This window comes from Astatotilapia calliptera, chromosome 19, assembly GCF_900246225.1.
Source record: "Astatotilapia calliptera chromosome 19, fAstCal1.2, whole genome shotgun sequence".
In the NCBI taxonomy this organism is placed as follows: Eukaryota; Metazoa; Chordata; class Actinopteri; order Cichliformes; family Cichlidae; genus Astatotilapia; species Astatotilapia calliptera.
This window is the reverse complement of record NC_039320.1, coordinates 9,125,341-9,136,713: the sequence shown is the minus strand read 5'-3', so window position 1 is coordinate 9,136,713 and position 11,373 is coordinate 9,125,341.

Genomic DNA, 11,373 nt, shown 5'->3' with positions numbered 1-11,373 from the left:
AATCTGTTTTTAGAAGTGCATCTTTTTTTGAGTGATCTTAAATACTCTAATAATTTAATATACTGAATTTCTTGTTTTCATGAACTATCATAATCACAATTAAAGTAAAACAAAGGCTTGAAAATTTTCACTTCACATACACTAAAAAAAACAAACCAACTGTTCGCCCTTAAAAACAGGAAGCAATCATTTTAAAATGCAACTGGAAAAAAAATTAAAGGTTTATTTATTAAATTATTCATTATTCAAGGAAATGCTGGAAAGAAACAGATCAAATTCTATTAAATATCAAGTTTTACATTGTACTTTTGTAATAAAATTACAGGGAAAATTGACATCAAATTACTTAGATGTAAATAGTTTTTGAGTGTAGAGTAAATACAGAATATACAAATGTTTCCCTTTTGAATTATATTTTTAAAAAAAAACAATTCTTCATCATATTTTATGTTTTTGAGATGCACTAACAGATGCACCAGAACTTTATGGATTTTAGGACTCATTCCTTCAATTGTGTCAGGGTCTGTGTGCGGAGAGGAGGATCCAAACACAGGACTCGAACACTGAATTGTAACTCAAATAACCTCAGCTTTATTTGCTGGCAGAAAACAAACATAAACTGAGCAATGGTACTGAACACGAAAATACTGAACACGAAAACACACAGGCATAATCCGAAGGCACGACGCGACACCGAGCACAGGAAAACACAGGGCTAATATACACAGGGTGGTAATCAGGGAATGGGCAACAGGAGGGAGACACAGCTGGGAGAAATTGGACTAACGAGACAGGGGAGCAGTAGGACTGAACACACTCACATGAGACGCAGACAGAGAGGCAGACAGACTATAACACATGCAACTCAAACAATTCATGAAACAACAAATCCTTAAACACGGATAAACAGAAAGATGAAACTCATCATCATCATCACCACCACCACCACAAGCACTACAAGAGAATAAGAAAACAATCCATAATGCAAAAACACACCAAAATAACTGAAACACAGATTCATCATAAAACCCAACAAAGCACCAGAGAAACATAAAGAACAATCCATCATTCAAAAATAAACCAAAACATAACAACTCAAATACTGGGTCAAACTGACACATGCTGTGCTAAGCTAGTATCAATTATGATATTCATGAGAAATAATTAAAAACCAATCAAGATGTTGTTTATCTGATTTTACCAGGACTGTACGGTGTTTCTCCAACAACAAACCTTGGATTACCCCAGAAATTAAAGCTGTCCTCAAGCAGAAGAGGAGGGCCTTCAAATCCAAAGACAAAGAGGAGTTGAAAAGGGTGCAGAGAGAGTTGAGGGGACTGATAAGGAATGGGAAGGACAGCTACAGGCAGAAGATGGAGAACCAGCTTCAGCAAAACAACGTTGGTGAAGTCTGGAGAGGCCTCAGAACCATCTCAGGCCACAAACAGCAGAACTCTCTGCCTGGGAGGGATGTGAGGTGGGCAAATGAACTGAATCATTTCTTCAACAGATTTGATTCAACCATGAGACAGTCTACAACATCGGCTGCAGACTCACCCACCCCCACTGCTGCTGTTCCACCTCTGACACCTCAGACACTTCACACCTCCTCTATTCACCCTGCTCACTCCCCCCCACCCCCAACAACAGCATCCAATACACACTCAACACAAGGTTCCAGCCTGTCTCTCTCAACCACCCAGGTTAGGAGGGAACTGAGGAGGATTAATGGCAAGAAGGCAGCGGGCCCAGATGGCATCAGCTCGAGGGTCGTCAGGTCCTGCGCGGACCAACTGTGTGGGGTGATGGAGCACCTCTTCAACCTGAGCCTGAGGTTGGGAAGAGTCCCACAGCTCTGGAAAACCTCCTGTGTTGTACCAGTGCCAAAGACTTCACGCCCCAAGGACCTCAACAGCTACAGGCCGGTGGCTCTGACATCCCACCTGATGAAGACCCTGGAGCGGTTGGTCCTGGCTCAGCTTCGGCGCCTAACAAGCTCATCACTGGACCCACTTCAGTTTGCCTACCAGCCTGGCATTGGCGCGGATGATGCCGTCATTCACCTCCTACATCGTTCCCTCGCTCACCTGGAGACCGCTGGAAGCACTGTGAGAATCATGTTCTTTGATTTCTCCAGTGCCTTCAACACCATTCTTCCCTCGGTTCTGAAGGACAAGCTGGAGAACTCTGGAGTGGACCATCACCTCACTACCTGGATTTTGGACTACCTCACCGACCGACCACAGTATGTGAGGACTCAGGGCTGTGTGTCGGACAGGGTCGTCTGCAGTACGGGGGCCCCACAGGGAACGGTTCTGGCTCCGTTCCTCTTCACCATCTACACTGCAGACTTCTCCCACAATTCCACCCAGTGCTTCCTGCAGAAGTTCTCTGATGACTCTGCAATAGTCGGCCTCATCACTGATGGGGACGACAAGGAGTACAGAGGACTGACTCAAGACTTTGTGGACTGGTGCCAGCTGAACTACCTCCAGATCAACGCCAGTAAAACCAAGGAGCTGGTGGTAGACTTCCGCAGGCACAAGCATTCTCCACTGCAACCACTGAACATCCAGGGTATGGACATTGAGACTGTGGACAGCTACAGGTACCTTGGTGTTCATCTGAACAACAGACTGGACTGGACTCATAACTCAGACGCCCTCTACAGGAAAGGGCAGAGCAGGCTGTACCTGCTGCGGAGACTCAGGTCGTTTGGAGTGGAGGGCCCACTCCTGAAGACCTTCTATGACTCTGTGGTGGCTTCTGCTATCTTTTATGGTGTGGTCTGCTGGGGCGGCAGCATCTCTGCTGGGGACAGGAAGAGACTGAACAGGGTGATCCGAAGGGCCAGCTCTGTTCTAGGATTATGCAAACTGTTTTGACTGGTCAAAACTAGATTACAGATATATATAGATATTTAAATAGTCAAAATGATGTTATTATAAATATCCTGAATACAATCTGTGACTGGGCAGAACGTAATTACAGCTGGTGAAAAGGACATTGTTGATATCTATAATGTAAATTACAGATTGACTCATAAACGACTTGCATAAGACAGAGAAGCTGAGCCATTGTAATATTAGGTGGCGAGTTAGTGCAGCCGTGTGTGTCTTGCAGTGGCCTCATGCCAGCCGGCCAGAAAAAGAAACAGTGAGCTCTGCTCTCATCTTCTGTTGTTATGGTTCAGTAATTCTCTGTCGTGCTCCATATGTGCTTGCAGAAGCCTTAAACTATAAATCATGGATGCCTGTACTGCAACTGTTAAAAGGAAAGTGTCTTACGTAATCCATTACAATACAGAAAAACATTTCTCTGCATTAATGTTTTCATGATAAACAGGCATGTGCTCAGATCAGACACCAGCAAATGGGCCCCAAGCTTTGAATGCACTTCAGCTGCTGCGGCTCATATCACAGTCACACTCTGGGCACCTGGGTGGAGTGTAACGTATGAGGTCATCATGGCAGCTTCGGAAAAGTGTCATTTATATCAGAGTGCATGGAAAGCAGACATTAACAGCAAGATTTCTGACTTTGTTTGTCCAAAGTAGATACAGAGGGATTACTCGTGTCATTATTAAGGAATGAGCGATTTGATGAACTGGGAAATATGATAATCCCTTTGCCACCCCAAAGATAGGATAAAATGATTTCCAGCATATTTTTGTCCTCAACATGGTTACATCTATAGAAAAATACAATATGTAGATGGGATGCAGTGTAACTGTTTCAATGTGAACCGAATGAACGGTACTCAAACTGGCGTGAAATCATGAAATGAAAAATGCAGTCCTCCACCAAGGTTAATGCCTAGTCTTTGAATTTTTAAGCCAGTGACCCATGACAATTTCAAGGGGTTCTGCCTTTGACCATGCTTCATTTTTCCACCATGTTTCATGAAATTCATGAAACTAGGCATGGCAGACGGACTGCACTGAACACAAACTTGAAGGGAAGGATTTTTCCTCTGCGATTATTGATTGGAGCTATAAAACATCAGAATCCACTTTAAAACCATTTTATTTATATAACATAGTAGCTATTTCTGATGTTTAAGGGGACCTAATCCACACGAGCCACAAGCTCAGGCTTCAAAGTATTTCTCTTGGATATTTGTATAGTTATACAGAATATAGCCTTAATGTGGTCATTGAAGCCCCACCCACATGCTGTTCAAACAGTCTGTTTATAAGAGAGCAAATCAGAAAAAGCTAAAACATTTAAAAGTTGAGTCCATAATTAAAAATTTGCAGCAGGAACTTCACCAGTTTTCCTTTAGAGACCCTATGAGGGGCATTTACCCCAGACAACATACCCCAGGTTCACTAGAGCACACAAACACCCACGACAGTAAGGTGGTGATTCATGGTGATTCTAAAGTGAGGGGTTTCAGGCATGACCAACTGGGAGCAGACCTCAGGGCAGACTCGGGACATGCTGGTGTCTCTCTGCTTGCTTGGGAACACCTCAGGGTCCCACCAGAAGAGCTGGAGGAGGTGGACGGGGAGGGCAAGGTCTAGACACGTCAGCGTACGTTGTTGTACACGCAGGCAGCTCCAGTGCAGAGAACTGTGACATCTTCAGCTCTGTTTGTGTGAGAGCGAGAGAAGAAGGACAGCAGCACTTGGGGGAAGAGCTCTCGAGCTTATGAGCAAAGTGTCCCAGGAGAAAATTGCTTGTATGTGTAGACATGAGTAGCCCATACAAAATGTTGAAGTTTTGTGGGGTTAAATATTCCTCAGTAGAAGATTACTGAGGCTTAAGGAGAAATACAAGGATTTTGTAGTACAACCGTGACCTTGTGTCTTTGCTAAACGAACTGTTAAAACAGGACTTAATCATTTCAGGGTTTATTTAGAGCAGCTAGCATGCAGGAAAACCCACTTTTTATTTGTACATTACATGCGTTTCCAATAAATATGAAGCCCACGGTGATGCTACAGATTTATAAGGCGGTAGTGGGTGGAGGTGAGAAAACCAATGGAAAATCAGACACAACAGAATGTCCCACAGGTGAGTGGGTTAATTGAACAAGTCTTTTGCAGGCAGCACTGCCTACCAGGATGAGAAAGAAACCTCTAAGTTCTGTTTCAGCAAAGGAGGCAACAAATCCCAGCAAGCCTCAGAGAAAGGTGTCCTTTTTCTTGTAACATTGAACAGTTTGGTTGCTGCAAATATAACAGAAACAAGTATCAAAGCTGAATATATGATCAAACAATACAACCTGCCTCTTTTAAGTTACCAGTAATAGTGGGGAGATTTCAAATGGGATGCTAATTAGGAGGTCGGTAACACTGCAAACCCATGCTCAATAATGATATAAGGCACTAATAAGGTGTGACTAAAAACACTGAACCTGGGAGCCATTCAAGGCTTTTGTCAGTGCAGGGACATATTAGGCGTTCAAAGGAATGTGAAGCAGCTAAATTACTCTATTAGGCAAAGTGATAACAGAGTGTTGTTGGTGGATTCGCTCACTGGACCAATGCCTGCGGGGAGTGAACGCCTTGCTGGGTCTCCACGGTGATGAGAGGAAGAGTTGAGGTATCCATGGGAGACGGCGGGTGTGAAGGGATCCCCGGGGAGTGCGGAGGAGGAGGAGGTGAAGGAGACCTTAATATCTATACTGCTACATTTTCAAAAACCCAAAGGAGAAAACAAAACCATGGGAAGAAAAAAAAACGTCACACCGTTTCTGTTTCACATTTTAATGGAAAGAATACAAACGAGAAATGAATGCTTTGGAGTTCTTCGCAGGCACTGAAAGTCATTAAAACTGTTGAACTTATAATACGTCATGTAAGGTGGCCGTGTCGAGACCTCTGTTGCTTCCCTGAAGCTAAACTTACACATTTGTCTTTTCTGTCAAGCTGAGAGCAACAAATTCAGCGCAAACATTGGAATTTATTTTGGTCCACCTGTAGGAGGTTCAATGAATTGTTAGATCACTCCAATAGCTTACATCATACTATGAAGTTGATATGACCGGAGACCCTGTACAGATAGCCTGGTCACTTCCATTTATTCCACAGGGTCCTCCCCGCCACTAACCTCCTGTGATCAGTGAGATGACTTTGAATGTCCCTCGCAACCGATGTTTCCAAATATTTAATCTGGAAACAAAAATGGGAAAATGCCTTGCATGCTCAGAAGTTAGCAACTTGTCAGTTACCCTAAAGCTTAACATCATTTTAATTCCTATCAGGACCACAGTTTACAAAATGAACTTCATGTTCATGATGTATGTAATCCATTTTCTTCTGCTCATCCAATTCAGGATCACCACAGGATCACAGAACTGTCACGGGCTGAGAGGTGAGGTACTTCCTTGGCAGGTCACCAGCCTGTTACAGGGCTAATGCTGAGAGACAGACAACCATTCAAACTAACATTTCACGTAGGGACAGTTTAGAATCACCAATTAACTTAACATGCATGGATTTGGACAGTTTTAACCCCAAGTACCTGGAGACGACCCACACAGCCACAGGGAGAAAATGCAAACTCTACAAGGCTCCAGCTGGTGGACTCATACCCGGGGCCTTCTTGCTGTGAGGTGGCATTGCTAGTCACCACATGTCTACGCTACCCAACCTCATGCTGTACTCAAGACCATGAACTCATGGTCATAACTCAAAGGAGCCAAGGGCAATTTCCCCTTACATTACCGTTCTTTTACAAACAAAGCACTTCTATCAAACCCAAACCTGCAGTTCCTTGACTGGCCACCTGAGGCTAGTTCCACAAGCAGATCATTTCCCATAGACTCCCATGTTAACTGGCCACATTTACAGCATTAAAAACATATTTACAGGTTGGTACAAAAGTGGTTTTAACATCTGTGGATGGTTTACATGTTCGTAAAAACTTTGAGGGGGGTGAATTTTTTAACCACTCATCTACATCTACAGTATCACCAATGATAAATGAGTTAGGGCTGTGGCTCAACGATCAACAGGTATCTGGACGCAGGAAGCTGGAACTTCTGCTCATCCACATCTTCAAGTCATTAAACTGTCTCAGCTGTCCTACGTCATGCTGGCTATGCCCATGTTCTATACAGAATTGCCCCCTGCTGGCCATTAGAAAGAATCACTTCACTTTTCAGACCAGGATGTAACATCAGTGTTTTATACAGAATCTGTTGCATTAGTAAACTGTTAAAACATTGTCAACATTTTTTGTAATTTCAAATTGGATTTCATTATTTAAGCCTCATTTTGTTCATATCTGCTGTTTAGCACAGGATATGCATTGTGCAGTTTAACAAAGAGTTGTGTTTTGTTTCTAAAAAGCGCTGTCTACAACCTCTTGATGGGAGCAAAGAGAGTAAATGGTAAGGTTTTAGTTAGCTTAATAGACTGAGAGCACTGCAGAGCTTTAAATACTGTCTGTGTTTATTTACATGTTCACATTAAGCTTTATTTATCCTCTGACTCATCACAATACCATCCCTTCTTATAGCACACACACTCATCAGCGGTTTTGTCCCACTCTCCCTTGTAGTCTTGTGTGCGTTGGTAGTGGTTTGGGTATAATTGGCTGCACTGTGTGTTTGTGTGGTTTCTAATGCTCTCCGGAGCACTGAGAGGTCAGCTAAGTCAGGGTTCATTAGTGAAGCAGTGGATCCACCATATTCCCTCAAGCATCTGCAACTTCTACTACTTTGCTCTGTTTCTGTCTTTCCCAGAGTTATTATAGCGTTGTGTTTTTCTTCCACTTTAGTTTTTATTTTGTTGCATTATTTTCATTCGTTTTTTTGATTTTGTAGTTTTGCTTTCAATTGAGTTTGGTTTCATTTGAATATGTTGCCAGAAGTGGGGCTTACTTCAGCTTAGAAGTAATTAACCTTTGAATTCAATCCAGGTCTGGATCCGTGAAGCTTTGTAAGGATTCTTTATCACTGAAAGATACTATAGCACAAAATTCAATTTGAGTCATATCTTCACAAATGCAATACTGTGCAAAAAGCCTTGAGCCAACTCTCAATTCTTTATATTTTCTAGGAAAATGGGAAATAGGTGGAGCTATTCATTGAAATGTGCACATGGAAAAACAGGAAATAAGGCAACAACGGAGGTTTTGCGGTTGTAACAAGCTTGAAAGTCAATATTTGGTATGACCTTTATTGTTCAACACAGCCTGAACTCTGTTGGGCACTTTCTTGTAAAGTCGTCTTTAGGAATAGTTCTCCAGACTCCCTAAAAGATATTCAAAGCTCTTCTTGGGATTTTTCTGCTTTTTGCTTTGTTCCCTGTCAAATTGATCCGATATGAGCTGATCTATGACTGATTGTGTTTTGTTGTGTGCTTTTTTTTATCCAGGTTTGCTTGTAATGTATTGACAGTGTGTTTGGAAAATCAGTTCTCATGTAATTTGGCAAAGCTCAGCAAATTCTCACATTTCCCTTTGTTATTCCCTTTTTTACGACAGCTTATTGACAGTCATCCTTCCATTGAGAACATTTCAGATGAGTCTTCAGCGAACAGTAGATGGATCATCTGAGTTTCCTCACACTCCATAAGGTGTGGATCGAGCCTTGTTTACAGTATTGTAGATTACACACATTCAGATCCAACTGTTTGTGTCCACATTATTCTGACTGGATTCTAAAAACAGTTTCAGTTCGATGTGTGGATTCTGACCTTTTATTAAACCACTTCTGATCCCTTAAACACACCATATCTTGCTCCAGCAGGGCCAAATCAGGGTCATTGCAATTTTTTTCCCCCATCCTACTAAAAGCAGTAAATACTGCTTTCTGTGGTAATGCCCACCTATGTCCTATTACTACTTTCTCATTTTCAGAGATAAGGATGAGATGGAGAGAGTCCCAGAGGCTCCGCTCTTTTCCCACCACCTCTCTGTGATGTGCTCCGGGTGATGGATGAAGTGAGCCTCATCCAAAATCAGAGAAAATGAAGCTTTCATTAGACAACATAACCAAGCAGTTGTGAGCCCTCTCCTGAGTCCTTCTCTCCCAGCCAGCACTCAGACACATTACCTGCACCCAGACAACACAGCCTTTTAGATGAAATCAATGTGTTGTTCTCTCGCAGCCACCTCTGCACTTTCACACACTGAACCTCGACTCAATTTCCAGGACTGTCTGCAAGTGAGAAGGAAGTGACTGTTAAAGTAGCTGCTCACTGGTTTCTCCTGTGAGAGGGGCTTTGATGTCCTTCCGCTGCCTATTTTAGGAAAGAAAAAGATGGAGAGGAGAAAAGACACCAGGGAAATGAAACCTAACTGCATATATGGTCAATGATTATTGATTTATCTCTTGAGATCACTTGAATCAAGAGAAGAATGGGTTGGAGTTTACATAGAAAACAGACACAGCTGGCTGTAAATCTGAAGAGCACAAAAGGCTCAGCTTCTGTGGCTAAAATCTTCTCTCCATGCAGCAATTATGTAACCTGATTTGGAGCATTGGCACAGAAATTTCTGGGGAATCCATCCCCCTGGGCCATTTCTGTAGCTCTGTTTTAGGCACCGACGGTTCCTCTCTTTGAGTCTGAGCAGTTTGGGGTCATGTTGTACCGCCTCCTAACACGTTATAAATGAAATTTTAATGTAATTTTCTTTTGACAGACAGCCACATCGAGCCCTAGTGCGTACATGCCTGCAATCTGTAAGAGCACGGTGAGTTCAAGGTGAATGAAGGGTTGGACTGCATTCCCTAAGAAGTTGGAGGAAAGACCTACCTCTAAATATTGAGTTTACCTCTTTGACGAAGAGAAGAGAAGAAAAGAAAAGAAAAGAAAAGAGGACCCTGAATTGCAGCAGAAGGAAAATTATAGCAGCTTAATTGCTACAGCTGTGATAAAATATTCAGCGTATTATAAAAAGATTGAAACTACATTTAGAGAATCTCGGTACTATTCTGTCTCGCTCGCTCCTCACTCTATCTTCTCACTGCCAGACAGCCAATAAGCCGTGCTTAAATATTGATGGAAATTTTCAGTGATTTTTCCCAGTTTAAAAAACACCTTTGATCTTCATTCATCCGCCCTTTCTTGTGTTTTTCTCTAATTTATTTTTCCTCTAGAGCCCGACATTTCCCAAGCACTCCATCGAAGATGAAGGGTGTATCTCGCTCATGCATGAAAAGCAAAGCATCTGTAGGTCATGATGACATTTTCCACACTTTCCTGTGGGCTATTCTTGTAAAATACTGCTTTGTGTACAGTAGATGTGTGTCTGCATGTGTGTGTGTGTGTTGGGTTAGGTGTTAAATTACGGTGGCTGCTGCAGAAGCAATAAGGCAGTGTGGCCCTCCTGGTTCTTTATGGGTCAAGCCCATTTCAGTCAGCCATTTAATTAGTGGAGACTCACAAGCAAAAACAAATGGAGGAAAGATATCTCACGGCACACTCACTCCACACACAACCGTGGTTTACAACAGCAGGCATGCACAACTGACTCCACAGTCATAAACTTTAGTAGACGCACAGAGAGCAATGCATGCTCCAGTGTAAGGCATCGCACTTAGCAGTAATGAAATTTTTAAAAAAAACAGCCGTAATTCGTGTTTCCGTAATAACGTGTATTTTATGTTGAATTTAGGTCACCTTGTACATGTGCATATAAATGCATCCATTTCAGTAATTGCCTGAGAGAAGATGAAAAACTGGAGGCGGTAAGAAAACACAGACACAGGTGCACTGTTCAAAAAGTGGCTTTGACTGTACCAACATTCAACATATCAAAAAAAGGAATGAAAACAAGACATTTTAAGAGGTAAGTAGGACAATAAAACATGCCAAGAAATATTAAGAAATACTGCTCAACAGATGGGAGATGGAAAACTTAATAAACTGACCCACACAACAAGAATAACTCAGAGCAGACCATTATAAACACATAGGCAGGGAAACCACAATACAGAAAACATTCCCCCTCCTGCTGTCAGTAGATGGTTTGGTCCACCTGTTTAGTCAGGAGTTTTTTACCTAGCTCCACCCTCTGCATCCTCTTCAGTTCAACCAGGAAGGAGCATAGCAGCAAATAGGTAAGCAAAAAAGCCACAGGCATCATCATTTAGAATACATCACAGACAACAACAACACTTTAAAAATACATGAAAAGCACAGTCATTTCGTAATCATTAAAATGTGTTTTAAATGTGCAAACTGATGAGGAGTCATTTCAGAAATCATGACACACTGCTCTCCCTAATATAAGCTGCGTTTATGAGCTAGAAGTGTCGGTATCAGGGCGATAACGCTGCAATAACAACACAGAAGTGTTGCACAGGCTGATTCTGACCAGTCACCAAAGTCTGTTTCACATTGATCAATACCATTTTAAATGTGAGCAAACGCATGGTTCAGAGGTTGCTCGTGGAAAGATGAAGAAACTTTCC